Source organism: Mustela lutreola, chromosome 9 (genome assembly GCF_030435805.1).
Source record: "Mustela lutreola isolate mMusLut2 chromosome 9, mMusLut2.pri, whole genome shotgun sequence".
Lineage (NCBI taxonomy): Eukaryota > Metazoa > Chordata > Mammalia > Carnivora > Mustelidae > Mustela > Mustela lutreola.
Genome location: NC_081298.1, coordinates 76,441,659 through 76,458,365, shown reverse-complemented (window position 1 = coordinate 76,458,365; position 16,707 = coordinate 76,441,659).

Here is a 16,707-nt window from a genome sequence, read left to right as displayed (position 1 = left end):
TTTTCCCCACTATTTGAAGGTAAAGTTTACATAGCATAAAATTCACCCAATTTATGGAGAATTCTACCAGTTTTGGTAAATGCACACTGTCAGGTAACTCCCACCATAACCAAGGTATTGAACAATCTTACTAACTCTGAAAAATTCTCTTATTTCCTTTTATAATCCAGTCATCCCGTGACCTCTAGTTCTTGGAAACCATTGTTAAGTTTTCTGATCCTATATTTGCCTTTTTAAGAATGTTAGATAAATGGAATCATCTGGTATGTCACCCGTTAAACCTGGCTTTTTCCATTTAGCACAGATGTTAGCAAACATTTTCGGTAAAGGGCCAAATAGTAACTATTTGTAGCTTGTGAGCAATACAATCTCTGTTACAACTACTAAACTGTCAGTGTAGCTTGAAACAGACTTAGACTATATGTAAATGAATGGTAAAGCTGGATTTGGCTCTCACAGCAGGACAGGATTTCCCTATGGATTATAGTTCCCCAACTCCTGGTTAGCATAATACATTTAAAATCCATCCATGTTGTTGTATTGTGGTTTGCTTTTTTTTTTTTTTTTTCATTGCTGAGTAATAGTGCATTACACAGATATACCAAGTTTTCTTTCTTTATATTCATGGACAAATTTAAGGACATTTGGGTTTTCCCAGTTATAGATGGTTGTAAGTCAAGCCACAATAAATACTCATAGAGGTTCTAAATAAACACACTTTCTCATTTTTCCTGTGTAAATACTTAGCATTGACATTACCAGATTATATGGTAAGTGAGCCACTTTGATCTAAATATTTTATATTTGCCTGGACCACAAATATAAGATAAATATGGTGGCTTTGGGTAGGATGTTAGGGAGATTTTATTTACTTATTTGTTTTTTAGTTCAAAAGTTTCATCATTGAGGGGCGCCTGGGTGGCTCAGTGGGTTAAGCCGCTGCCTTCAGCTCAGGTCATGATCTCAGGGTCCTGGGATCGAGTCCCATATCAGGCTCTCTGCTCAGCAGGGAGCCTGCTTCCTCCTCTCTCTCTCTGTCTCTCTGCCTGCCTCTCTGCCTACTTGTGATCTCTCTCTGTCAAATAAATAAATAAAATCTTTTAAAAAAAAAAAGTTTCATCATTGAATCTCTTCTTCAGTTTGCCCATGTATACTTGAAAGATTATTACAGAGGGTGCTCAATTTTCAGTTCAAGTTGTAAAGTTAAGTTGCACAGTGTCGCTCATTTTCATAGATTTGGGTCCACTGGTTTTCTACAGTGAGATAGTTTCTAAATTTAAGAGTTTTCAGACACCTAAATCAGTGTCTCATATTATTTTTGGTAATCACAAGACATCCTTAGACAAGGGTGAGCCTACTTTCTACTGTCATATAATTAAGAAGGCATATCTTCTGGGAAACTTCCTATTTTGCAGTATTTTGTCCACAAAAATTCTCTATTTTCATGTCTTAGGCATTATTTATATTTTTGTTTTGTTTTTACAGTTACTCTTCAATATTTGTAAAAGACAACTTTTTTCTGAAGAATTTTTATTTATTTGCTGGAGAGAGAGAAAAAAAAAGTAGGAACAGGCAGAATAGCAGGAAGAAGGAGAATCAGGTTCCCTGCTGAGCAAGGAAACAGTTGTGGGGCTCCATCTGAGCCAAACGCAGTCACTTAACCAACCTAGTCACTCAGGCACCCTTGTAAAAGACAACTTGTATCACAAGCCTCTTATGCAGTGGGTGACCACACCTGTTAATCTGCCTTACACTGCCCTGGTTTATGTGTGTTTTCCACGTGTAACTGTTAATAGCACCCCCTTCTCTCTTAAATTATTCCTCATGGAGAATAAATTATAATGTTGTCTTATTTATGCCATCTCAGATCTCTTTAACCTCATCTGTTGTTGAGGCCTTTGGCCATTGTTTTGCACAGTTGTCACCATAGCAACCAGAATGAAGTGGACTCAGCCCCACTGCTGCCACAGCAACCACCTTCACACAGGAAACTTCAAGAGCACCTCATCTTGAGCTCTCATCCTGTGACTCCCACCTCCCTTACTGAGGTTTTGCTATTGATCCTGAAGCATACAATTCCAGAAAATGTGAATGACACAACATGGAAGCATAGACAACTTAGTATCTGAAGGAAGAAAAAAATGTGACCCATGAGAAATGGATCTGATAGAAAAAGTATCCACCTTCCATCCTTTCTGAGGAGGAAAAATATTTGTAGATTCTCCAAAAAGACAGTACAGTGCTATCAAATCATAATTTGAGCATGACTCTAAGCAGTAGTCAGCTAGTGATAAACCAATGTATTTGTCATTTCTCCTCCTCACTCCCCTTTCCTCTCATTTCTGCTTTCTTGAGAATGCACTCCCTAAATAAATAGCAAAATCTGAGTCTCTGCATTTGTTAGGAACATATATAACTGGAAGTTGTAGCTGTAAGAAAATAATTTCATAGGTCCAGAAAATTTTTAAGTATTTTTGATATCAGATAGGACTCACTCAACCCAAGGGATGATATTATATATATACTACACACAAACACACACATATATACTTGTACATATGCATATAAACATATATTACATACTTATGTGTATGTACGTGAGTGTGTGCCGATGGGTGTGAATATGGTATGTGCACAGGAAATAAGTATAACTTCATCATTATTATCTCTACTCAAAATGGCTTTGAGTGCCTAAGAAGGTGATTTGGAATAATAAGTTTACCAGGGAAATATCATGGATATGCAGATATGTCACGTATTGTGTTAGATGCTTTATACTCATCACTGCTTGCATTTATATCTTACAGCTGCTCTGCAAAATGGAGGAATTAAGTCATTGGGTTTAGTTCATATCATTTATAGTGTGTTGTATTATGTTTTTGTGAAAATTCTTTTTTTCATCCCTTCTATGTTCTTTGTTATGAGTGGGCTGTATTTCCTAGATGCAGTGACATCACATTTGTCCACATGCCTTGATTAATCTGATGAAATGTAAGAGTAAGTAACAAATGCCACTTGTGAACAAAATGTTTAAGAGCTTGCAGAAGGTTTCCCATATGCACCTTCCCTCTTTTTCAAAATTTACATAAATCAGATTCTCAGCTCATCTACAATGAGCATACAGTGTGAACTAGAAATAAACCTCTGCTGCAAGCCATGACTTTCAGGTCATTTGTACTGAAGCATAATGGACTATTCTGTCTTATATTCAGTTACTAAATGGGTGGTGAAAACATTAAAATGTTTAGGTCTTAAGTGGGGAAGATCAGAATACATATCCTGTTCTCACAGGGTAGGGGATGTCATTAGGGATATAAGAACACAAACTTAATATGAAAGGAAAATATTAAGAAATACAAAATCCTAAATGAGGGTTAGTCAATAGCTGTTAGATTTCAGGGAAGAAAGAGAGTGATTCTTAATTTACATGATCTTTCCTACCCACCTACTGGGTGTTGTTTCTTCTTTTCCATACCCTGAACTTAACATATTTTATTTCATGCATTTATGCAAAAAGTAAGTAAGCAATCCTCTGTTTGTATTTATTTTTATTAATTGAAGTCTCACTATACACATTATAAAAGATACAATGATGAAAACCAAAATCACTGGACCATCCTGCTGACTTCTTTGGTCCCTATTAAGACTTTAAAGGATTATGCTTCCATTAAAAGCAATAGCCTTTCCTTACATATTAAAGAATCATGGTTTGGTAACAAGAAATAAAAACACTCTCTATACTAAGCACAAATATAAATAATGGAATATTAGGAACCCCACAGAAACAAAGGAAGACCATATGTAGGTAAGTGACAAAATTCAAGGTTGCTCCAGAGATGCAAGATTCTGATTTTATAAAATATGTCTATAATGGTCAGCCTAAGAACTAAGCCTATAGAAAATAGGGCCTTTTCCAAATACATAACAAGTTTGGTTGAATGACTGAGGGAGAAAAAGGTCAAATTCTAACAATAGCCAGTTGAAAATCTCTATATCCCCAGTTTTTTGCAGTTTATACACACCCAGGCTTATGCTGCTTAGCAAACCTCAAAACTTTCATTCTAACTCATTGAATGCTATCCTAATAGCTCTCACTCACCTATTCCACTTCAGTGTAGAAATAGTAAGCATGTCACATGATAGTAACATTAATCACAGAGTTAATAGGAAATGATAAAGTGATAGCTCAGATCATTGAAAAATTAAACTTCTAGATCAGCCTTTAGTACTATGTGGCATCCATTTAATTTCTTACATAGAACAGACATAAGCATTAGGAGAATATTTATAAAAATAGTTTCATAATGCTGGTAATATAATTCTCAAAGAATATTTCAGGAAAACCATGCTTAGTCTGGTATTGAGAAGTCAAAGTTCCTTTAATTTATTTGCTCACACTCAAGATTAAATTTATCATATACAGACTGAAGAGGGGAGACTGACAGAACTATTCCTCTTTTGGTTACAATTCTTTATTAACTTTCCCTAAAGACCAACATCACTGTTTCTGTGTTATTAAAGACATTACTCTAAAAATACCTCAAATGACCCTAACAATTGACTTGCTAGTGTGATGGTTGGCTCAGCTGACTGATCATGTTAATTAGATTGATGAACTACAGAAAATATCCTTAGTTTTATTATGATATTCTGAATTTGAGAGTTTGGAACCTCTAGACAATCAATTTGCTGTGAAAGAATACAGGCCATCTTCAGAATCAAAGTCAAAGGGAGCTAATATAAAACTGAATAGATTATAGAATTAAATAGTCTCACCCCTGGAGTTCTTTAAGGACTTAGATACCTAGGTTTGTCTCCTGCATGCATTTTTGTAAAGTTACTTTAATAAAATAATTTAAGGTTGTGTTTGAGGGCAAAGAAAGATATAATTCCAGAACATCATAGGTGAACCATATAAAATAAAACAAAGTTTGATAATAGAACAAGAAAATGTATTGGTTTGAATAGTCTAGGGACTGACATGTTATTTATCCAAAAATCAGTTTTGGCAACTTGAATACTCTGGAATATAGCCAAGAGGCAATAAGAAAACTAAGTGAACAAACAAGAGTACTAGATAGCAATCCCAACAAGTGAATATCTAATGCAAAGTTTGAAGTTCCTGTATTCAAGCCTCTTCCAGACCAAATCACTGTAACAGCATTTATCATTTTAGTTACAATCATTGATTTATTCTCCTCCTTTATTCCATTAAATTAAAAATTCGTTAATGGTAAAACTAAATACCATGTAGGAGAATAAAAACATGTTGAAATTAAGGTGTAGAAAAAAAAAAATCATAGCATCATCCAAAGGATAGTTTGGATATCCTTTGGTATTCAATAGGATACATAGGATAACTTAAGTTTATCTTGTTCATCTTTATTAGCCACCTAATGCTGACCTCAGTGTTTTCATATTATTGTCTGTATTACTTTAATATGCAACTACAATTAGTGTGTCAAACTGTTTTCCTAAGTCATACCTAATTAAAAGCAGGACATCAACAAAGCTAGCCACAGGCATCTGGGCCACTGACAAAAAGAAGGGGAGCAGAGGGAAACAAGTAAGAATCAAAGAAAATGCTAGTAACACAGAGAATAAAAAGAGAAAGCTTCATAATTCCTGCAATCATTAAGGAAAACCCCGAATGATATCCATTTTATAACTTTAAAAGCAGGCAAGTATATATATATATATATATATATATATATATATATATATATATATATACATTTTCATCCAAAAATATGTCAAATTGAAAGCTGTTAGCTCCTAAGCAATAAGCTTCAGTTATATGGGGGAAAAAAGGGTCTTAAAATAAGTTATTCACACATGATGCTAGATCAAAGATATTATTGTATTGCTAATAAAAGAATCTGTGTTGATTCATTTCAACTTTTGAAAAACGTTCACATGAAAAGCCTGTGATGAGTTCTTATCAGAAGAATTACATTTGCTTTGCAAGCTTCTCTGACACCATAAATCCTCACTCTATTCGGAGGTTGGGTTGTAATTGATGGGTAGTATGACATTGTATTTGCATTAGAGATTATCATAAAAAGATCATGAAGAGGAGGTGTCCTTAGTACTTAGAAAAATCCTGCCTTCCCAATTAATTAGTTGGTAGGGGACAAGTAAGTGACTCCTTAACTATATAGCTGAATAAGTTATGATTTTATTCAGTGAAGTCCTATCAATTTACATTCTTTGTAATATTTCTTTAAAAAACAAAAACAGAGTACAACTTTGAGATTTAGGCATATATATCTGATGTTTTTGTGTCTGAAACCCAATATTGTTTTGTCATTTCTACTACAAATTTAATTTGAAGAAAGCGTACAATCTGATGAACCCTTACTCACAGGAACAATGCTAGGCAACATATGACTAAATAAATCCAATCATTTGGCTGCTATTTATACAAATTCAACACAATATATTTCTTTGTGAATGTCTAATATTGGCTCTTTTATTATTTTTAAAATGGTCTCAATGTTCATCTCCAGATTTGACTAACCTAAGTAAAATCACAAGTATGAAGAATTTAAATAAGAACTTTTGAATCCCTCATATATAAATAAATGGCAGTTGTATCAGTATGATTCTCTATTAGCAAATTTCAGAGGGAGCCACTCAGTTTCAGGATGATCTCTAAATAATCATATTCTCATTTATCATGCTTTATTTATCATTCAGCATGCTACTCTATACCCCTCAAATAACGAATCCTCTCATCTATTTCTATAAGAAAATATTATTTGAAGCATTACAACATTCTTTTCTCACCTGTAGGTTCTGGTATCTAATCTTAGGGCTCCATAGCATTAATCACTACCAAAAAACCAAAAACTACTTAAAGATTAAGTTCATTTTTAAAAAGTTCTGAAACAGTGAAAGCAACCGAGAAATGATCTTCATTCTTTTTTGCACAAAATGACTTTAAAGCTCAGAAAAAGTATTTGCCCAAGTCATATACCTAATAATAACCAGTACACAAAGAATGCTTCATAGATACTATAGTTAAGTCCTTTACATGGACTGTTCCATCTAATCATTTCAACAAAGTAGGTATTATTACTATCCTTATTATTACAGATGTATCTTGATGAAGATAAGAAACATTTTTTAAGTGTGAAGACTATAGCAATAGAAATCAAGTCTTTTTCTGTCAGGAATCTTATTTTTTATATCACCTTTTAGTGCATAATTAATCTTCTATTTAGACAAATTTAAGATAAAAAATAAATTATATTTTTATTCAGGTTTTATACTTAGTTTAAGAATATTCATAGAATACAAACCCTTGAGCTAACAAATTCCATAGAATTAGAGCCATCATAAATAATTTGAGGGCACATTTTAAAGTTAGGGTCATCAAAGAAACTCAAATCATGAAATGACTATCCATCTACTTCCATTTACATGAGGTTAATTAAACCATATTTCCTTGGTTCTTAGATGCAGTTTTTTTGCCATACTTTTTTAACATTATTAAGTCAGGACGTTCCTTACAACTGAAGGCATCTTACAAATGATACTGATCAGGAGGCAGATGTTACAGCTCCTATTGCATGGCATGTGCTAACTTGACCTGGCTGCATATAAGTCGCTGGAAGACTGAAACTTTAAGGTTAAAGAAAAAAGAACATTGGGGTGCCTGCATGGCTCAGTGGATTAAGCCTCTGCCTTGGCTCAGGTCATGGTCTCAGGGTCCTGGGATCAAGCCCCATATTGGGCTCTCTGCTCAGCGGGGAGCCTGCTTCCCCCTCTCTCTGCCTGCCTCTCTGCCTACTTGTGATCTATCTCTGTCAAACAAATAGATAAAATCCTTAAAAAAAAAAAAAAGAAAAAAGACCATTTTGGGAAAAATATGAATATCAGTTTTCTCTGAATACCTTCCTTGACACTTTCTTGTGAGATCAAGTTCTCATCATTTAAACTTGCAACATAGTAGCAGCATGTACTCCCTGAAGAAATGTTACATAGAAACTATATGGACAACAGAGACTTTGATCCTGCAGGAGACCCACTGGACAATGTTAACTCTATGTTAAAAAAAAAAATAAAAATTCTGCCTCTTAAGAAATTAGATAAACTTGTCACACTTACAATTTTCTTTTTAGTGTATGCACAAACATGATATATGACAAAGTATCAGTGTATAAGTATGTCTACAAGAGATCTTAATAACAAATTTTAAGTGATTTGAAGTCAATATTTATAGTTTATTTAATGGCTTTTTGTCTTAATGACATAGAATGTGGCATTTTTCAAGAGATGGTGCCCTGCATATGTGAAAGCATGTTAGTATAGGACTTGACGATGATGATTTTGTCACTAAATTGTATCAAATGGAGGAAGAGCACACTTCTTCAAAGATGACCAATAATTTAACTTTTCTGGATGAGTAACAACGCTGGTATAGCTGGAAAAACTTTGTGAAAGAAAAGATCAATATGGACAAATCTTACTATTAAAAAGTATGATCAGGGGGCGCCTGACTGGCTCAGTGGGTTAGGCCTCTGCCTTTGGCTCAGGTCATGATTCCAGGGTCCTGGGATTGAGCCCCGCATGGGGCTCTCTGCTCGGCGGAGAGCCTGCTTCCCTCTCTCTCTCTGCCTACCTCTCTGCGTACTTGTGATCTCTCTCTCTCTTTGTTAAATAAATAAATAAAATCAAAATTAAAAAAATAAAGTAGGATCAGTATTGGATTTTGGCAGGAGGAACAGTACAGTATTCAAAAGGATTATGAGCTGTTTTATTGCTAACAATGTTTTATATTTTACCTGAGTTGGTAGCTGTGTGGGTATTTGCTTTGTGGCAATTCACTGAGCTGTTTATTTTTCTTTTGTGTGCTATTTATACATGTGATAATTGTGTCAGTGCAAATGGGAAAACATTTTAATATTTTAATAGGCATGGAACAGATACAAAATAGTCATATAGCTATTTAAATTTATCTTGAAAGGTGTAGTGCAATTTCCACAATGGCAAAGCCGAGAAAAAGTAATATTCAGAGTACTTAATATCATATAGGTAATTCGTACTAGAGATAGGTCCTTTGACTCTAGATAATGTCATGATCAGTTAAACAAGCAGTATTAACTGATGTACAAGATACAGAAAAAGATCAGAACACTTAGGACATAAGGCAAAGAAATTAACAAAATTCTCTAAGACGAACTACAACTTCCTGGCCTAAATCTTCCCCTGTATGAGAGAAAATATAGATGACAATGTTTGAAGAAGGGAAAAGCACTTCGAAATATTTACATGTCTAACTCTCTTTCCCCAAACCAAGCCTAAAATACACAAGAAACACAAGCTTGGGGGGATTTATGCATGCAGGTTTATTGACTATGTGTAGGAGACTCTCAACTCAGTGGTCCTTCTCCATGATATATCATGACCCAGACATATCCAGGGAATGATTTATTAAAAAAACAAGCAAACAAACAAACAAAAAAACCACACCACTGTTACATATTGAACCACGGGCTCTAGTTTTGTCAATCATTTTTCTTTCAAATTTAATTCATCTCCTTTTTATTCACTTACTTCTTAGAAACTATGTAAACCAGAAAGCAATGGAGGAATATCTTTGAAGTAGTAGAAGGAAAAGGAATACTTTCAATCTAGGATTCTATAACCACTGAAAATACCTTTCAGAAAAAAAGGCAAAATAAAGAGTTTAAAATATACAACCAGAAGCTGAGAGAATGTGTCACCTCTAGACCTCTATATTAACAGATGCTAAACAAGTTTACTCACGGACTATGAACAATACTATGAAATAATCTGCATCTACACAAACTAATGAATAATGCCATAAGTGGTAAATATGTGGGTGCACATTAAAGATAATTATTCTCATTTCTTTATTCTTTGTGAGATATAATGACTTGTAAAACAAAAACAGTAACAACAAACTGGGATTTTCAAAAGGTATCATGACACCCATAAACATATTTTTATATGCATATCTTAAACCTATCTTAGTTCCAATTAGTTCTTTAATCTTTTTTCAATATTGCCACACTCATATCGTGCCCACTTAAGCAATTATGTTTTGTTTATGTACACTATATGGCCATACATTGCAGAGAGGCATTAGCTGTCTAAAGCTGTATACTCCCTTCTGAAGAACCCAGTAATGAAGGGACCACAATTGTTCTCAAGTGGGGTATGTGTGTGTGTGTGTGTGTGTGTGTGAGAGAAAGAGAGAGAGAGAGAGAGAAAGAGAGAGAAACTGGGGATTCTTATTTTTTTATGAGTTAATAGCCATAGTCAAATGCAATATAATGATTTCACCTGGAATTTCTTCCTTCTATGAGAATATGTACCTTAGTTGGATGATTGTCTAAAGTATTTGAGAAATAGCTCTTCTTAAAGGAACACTGAAGTAGGTAAACCAGACTCATTCCCGCGCAATAAATGAATGAATCTGAGAAACCTGTGCTATATGAAAAATGCCAGAAACTAAACTGTATAGTTTAGATTATATGGAATTCTGGAAAAAGCAAATCTGTTGTAATTAAGAACTGATCAGTGATTGCTAGGGACTAAGGACAATGGGAAAAGACTGATACAAATGATTGACTTTTTGCATAATGGAAATATTCTGTATCTTGAACGTGATTGTAGTCACACATGTGTATATATTCATGAAACCAACGGAATTATAACTAAAAAAATTTGAAATCTGTTACATATAAATTATACTTCAATATAACTGACTCCCTAACAACTCCACCCCAAATAAAATTCTTTTAATCTCATCTACTCCTCATACCTTATTTCTAGAGAAAAATAATCTAGAGATTTAGTCAGAATGAAGTTTTCCCTGTGTCTTGCCCACTACTTGTATAGGTAGCTTTGGATCCACCCTTATTCATTATTCATGTTCTTGAGTACATTATCTGCATATGTAAACAGTGAAATTATCTGAATTGCTTCTTCCTTAGCAGAAAGTTTGTTGTTGTTATTTCTGACATCACTCAGGATATTACTGCAATCTCTGCTTTCAGCCATTTAATGTCTCAGCTGAGGCCCAGAAGCAAACCAACAGCTGGGATGTACTGAGTATTTGTTAGGTACCAGTCACTCTTCAAAACTCTTTACATGTATTAATTATTTGTTGCTCCTAATAACCTTGGGGAGTATATTATCTTCATTTTACACAGAAGGAAACTTAAGACACAAAGAGAGTAACATGCCCAACCTCACAGAACTGGAAACAGGGAAGCTGGGATAACTGTCTATCATAAGGTTAGTAACAAGCAGATTTCAGTAACTTGTTGAATCCCATATTCCAAATGTCACTGTTTTTACTCTCCTTCTAGATTTTACCAGAATCTCCAAACAACACAGATCTTTATATTCACACCCTTAATCTTGTAAAAACAGAAAAATTCAAATTTTTCTGCATATATGACCTATCAGCCAACCCGGAAATATCAAGTCCCATACAACAGTCTCCCAATTAAGAATGTGCTCTCCATGATGACCATAGTTAACATTTCTATATGATACACTGAAGTTAAAAGAGTAAATCCCAAATTTCTCATCACAAGGAAATTTCTTCTTTTTCACTTTTTCTTTTTACAATATTTGTGTGAGATGATGAATCCTAATTCAACCTAAAGCAATAATCATTTCATACTATATGTAAGTCAAATCATTATGCCATACTCTTTAAAGTTATACAGTGATGTATATTAATTTTATCTCAATAAAACTGGAAAAAATACATAAAAATAGAAAAAAATAATTCATTCTTCCTTAGACTTTTTTTTTTCTAACATTAAATCTTCAAAGCCTGCCAGCTGTTCATTTTACTGGCCAGAGAAGCCTGTTATATTAAGAGTTTAAAGGTATCAATATACCTACATGCATCATTTCTTTAATGAAAAGATCCAATATCCTCTTGTCCTCTAGGGAGTCTGAGATATTTGAATTTTATCACAGTTTCGCATTTCAGTAACTCTAGAAGTTCTCAATTAGCATGTTCAATTAAATCTTGGTTTAGTGCAGATTTTGGTATATCTGAGCCACCTAAGTAGTAATGACTGGGTTTCCTACTCGCTTATACATAATATCTATATTGCTAAGGCACTCTGGTTTTAGAATAAATATATTCTCAAAACAAAGCTGTGATTAATATTTATGTTGCTGCTACTTTTTTTTTTTTAACCTTTTTATACTGCATCCATTTATTCTGCCAAAGACTACTATGGAATATTTGTTAGAGCCTCTACAAAATAGTGCAAACTGAAATTGAATTCCAATATTTAGAAATCAAATCTTGAAATGATGATTTGAGTGTCCATTTATTTGGGAGATGAGCCCCAAACCATCAGACTATCCAAAAAGTCAGACAGAGAAGAAACCCCCCCCCAAAAGGGAGTGTTAATGAGTGTTGTAGACACTTGCCAGATAAAATAAAGGATGCCCAGTTAAACTGAAATTTCAGGTAAGCAGTAAATATTTTTGATATATAAGAATGTGAAAAATATTTTCATGGGACATATTTACACTAAAAATTATTTGCTGTTTATCTAAAATTCAAATTTAACTGGGCAGCTTACATTTTTATTTGATCAAGCTAACAACTCTAGCAAGTACCACCATGGGCAACTAGAGATCAGTCCTGAGAAACCATATGGAATATGTGTCAGAATCATCTTCACAGAGGACAGGATAGCTGGGACTTTCCAATTTTGTTTAGGGTTGCCCTGATTGCTTAACTCTATGCTCCCTTAGCCCTCTCCCAACTTCATTCCGAGTTATGCCTGCCTGTCTCAGCAAGCTCCTGCATGTGGTATTGGAGAAAACCCTTGGCAGAGAAGATACATGGGCATCCAGGGAGAAAGTGCATCTCTGGCCAGAGTTTCCTTCCCCTGTGAGGACGGTTCCCAGCAGGAAGCCCTGTCTCAAGGCTTCAGCTGCCAGTGAGCTTCATCCTCTACTTCTCCCTTCTGCTTCAGGCCAAGAATTGGCGATGGTTTTCAATACATTTAGGTACCTAGATTTCTTAAAGTCATTTGCCTGTCAGTTTAATTCTTCATCCCTCTTTAATTAGTCACTTAATAAAATATTAAGTGATTTTTATTTGAACCATATGAGGCAAATTTTATTTCTTGTGTGACAGCCTGTAAAATTCTATGTACTTTTCTGAATATGCATGCTATTATTTCTCAAAATAAAAACAAGTCAAACAGGGAGAGAAAAAGAGTCACAGAGAGAGTGTGTGTCTTATGATTATTTAATTGATGTTGTGGAAGGAAGAATCTATTTAAATAGAACTTGGTTCTTCCTTTCTTGAGACTGGCCGGTATATAAGAAAGTTGCACTTTGGTGTGATTAAGTGAGTTTAGTGGGCAGCGTTAGAACAGTGGTGAGTGTGCCCAGTTCAAGGACTTATCAGCAAATCCATCTGGTTGTGTGCCTCAGTCTCATCCCCTGATATTTTCTATCAATAATAAATTTGATTTCTTATCATCATTGGCCTGAGTCCTATGTATATCTTTCAAATTGATTTAGAAAACAAGTTTGAAAAGAGAAATACATTATGGGTCCTTAGAATTGGATTTAGGGAACAAAAAAAAGAGGGAAGAAGTATTTTTGATGTGCATAAATCATGCTAATTAAGTTGTTAGGCATGAGCAATTAAGGATCACACAGATTATTTTACTTTAATATTGTTCACTGACATTTTGTGCCAGGAGGTGTGTTTTCCACATCTGTGGTTGACTTTTAACTGGCATAGCAAGGGCAACTTTGATATGATCATAAGCTATTTCTTCTTTAGCTTCTTGATATGGTGGATAATATTAATTACATTTCATAAAGTGACTAACCTTTCATACTTGGAATAAATCCCACTTGGTCATGGTTTATAATTCTTTATATACATTCTTAGATTTGCTAATATTTTGTTGATACCTTTGCATACATGTTCATGAGGGGTATTGGTCTGTTGTTTTCCTATCTTGTAATGTCTTTGCTTGATTTTGGTATTAGAGTAATTCTGGCCTCACAGAACTCATTAGAATTCGTTACAATGAATATCCTTTCTGCTTCTGTTTTCTGGGATAGATTGTAGAGAATTGTCATAATTTTTTCCTAAATGTTTGGTGGAATTCACCAGTTACCTCATCTGTGCTTAGTGCTGTTTGGAAGATTATTAATTAAAAATTCAATTTCTTTAATGGACAGACCTATTCAAATTATCTACTTCTTACTATATAACCTTTGATAGATTGTACACTTCAAATAATTCATCTATTTCATCTATATTATCAAATTTGTAGCCAAAGATTTTTTTCAGAATATTATCTTATTTTTGTTTAAATTTAAATTCCATTTAAGTAACATACGGTGTATTATACATTTCGGAGGTAGAGTTTAGTGATTCTCAGTTGCATATAACACCCAGTCTCATTGCATCAAGTGTCCTCCTTAATGCCCATCACCCAGTTACCCCTTTCCCCCATCCAACAACCATGTTTGTTTCTTATGATTAAGAGTCTTTTATGGTTTGTCTCCCTCTCTCTTCCCATCTTATCTTTCCTAGAGGGTACTCTAGTCCATCCATATCATTACAAAAAATGGCAAGATTTCATTCTTTTTGATGGTATAGTAATATTCCATTATACATATATATCATATCTTTATCCATTCAACTGTCAATGGACATCTGGAATCTTCCCATAGCTTGGCTTTTGTAGATAATTGCAATTATAAACACTGGGGTGCAGATGTCCCTTCAGTTCACTACATTTGTATCTCTGGAGTAAATATCCAGTAATGCAATTGCTGGGTCATAGGGTTGCTCCATTTTCAACTTTTTGAGGAAACACCATACTGTTTTCCTGAGTGGCTGCACCAGTTTGCATTCCCATCAACAGTGTAAGAGGACTCCCTTTTTTTTTTTTTTAAAGAACTTTTTTTTAATCTTTTTTTTTTTTTAAGATTTTATTTATTTGTCAGAGAGAGAGAGAGGGAGCGAGAGCAAGCACAGGCAGACAGAATGGGAGGCAGAGACAGAGGGAGAAGCAGGCTCCCTGCCGAGCAAGGAGCCCGATGTGGGACTCGATCCCAGGATGCTGGGATCATGACCTGAGCCGAAGGCAGCTGCTTAACCAACTGAGCCACCCAGGCGTCCCAAGGACTCCCTTTCTATGCATCCTTGCCAACATCTCTTACTTACTGAGTTGTTAATTTTAGCCAATTGTGACAGGTGTGAGGTGGTATCTGATTATAGTCTTGATTTGTATTTCCCTGATACTGAGTGATGTTGAGCAATTTTTCATGTGTATCTTGGCTATTTGTATTTGTTCTGTGGAGAAATGTCTATTCATGTCTTCTGTCCATTTCTTGACTGGATTTTTTTGTTTTGGCGGGCTGAGTTTGACAAGTTATAGTTTTTGGAGGCTGGTTCTTTATCTGATAAGACATTTCATTTGTGAATATATTCCCCCATTCTATACGTTGCCTTTTAGTTTTATCCACTGTTTCCTTTGTTGTGCAAAAGGTTTTTATCTTGATGAGGTCCAATTAGTTCATTTTTGCTTTTGTTTCCCTTGCCTTTGAAAATGTGTCTAACAAGAACTTGCTGCAGCAGGGTCACAAAGTTTGTTTCCTGGGTTCTCCTCTACAGTGTGATGGATACCTGTATCACATATAGGTCTTTCATCCATTTTGAATTTATATTTGTGTGTGGTGGAAGAAAAGTAGAGTCTAGTTTCATTCTTCTGCATGTGGCTGTCCAATATTCCCAGCACTATTTATTGAAGAAATTCTCTTTTTTACCATTGGGTATTCTTTCCTGCTTTGTTGAAGATTAGTTGACCATAGATATGAGAGTCAATTTCTGGATTCTCTACTCTGTTCCATTAATCTATGTGTCTACTTTTGCGCTAGTACTACATTGTCTTGATGATTACAGCTTTGTAATACAGCTTGATGTCTGGGATTTTGATTCCTCCAGCTTTGGTTTTCTTTTTCAACATTCCTTTGCCTATTTGAGGTCTTGTCTGGTTCCATACAAATTTTAGGATTGTTTGTTCCAGCTCTGTGAAAAAAACTGATGGTATTCTGATAAGGATTGCATTGAATGTATAGATTGCTTTTGGTAGCATAGACATTTTAACAATATTTGTTCTTCCAATCCATGAGCATGGAACATTTTTCCATTTCTTTGTGTCTTCCTCAATGTCTTTCATGACTGTTCTATAGTTTTCAGAGTACAGATCCTTTATCTCTTTGGTTAGGTTTATTCTTAGGTAACTTACAGTTTTTGGTGCAATTGTAAATGGGATCAATTCCTTTATTTCTCTTTCTGCTGTCTCATTATTATTGTATAGAAATGCAACTGACTTCTGTGCTCTGATTTTATATCCTCCAACTTTGCTAAATTCCAGTCTTTTGTTTCTAGCAATTTCTGGGTGGAGTCTTGAATTTTCTACATAGAGTATCATGTCATAGACAAGAGTAAGAGTTTAAGTTCTTTGCAGATTTGGATGATTTTATTTCTTTTTGTTACCTGATTGCTCACTATGTTCACTATGTTGAACAACAGTGGTGAGAGTAGATATTCCTGTTGTGTTCCTGACTTTAGGAAAAAGCTCTCAGTTTTCCCCCAATGAGGATGATTATCTCTTTGGGCTTTTGTATATAGCTTTAATGATACTGAAGTCTGTT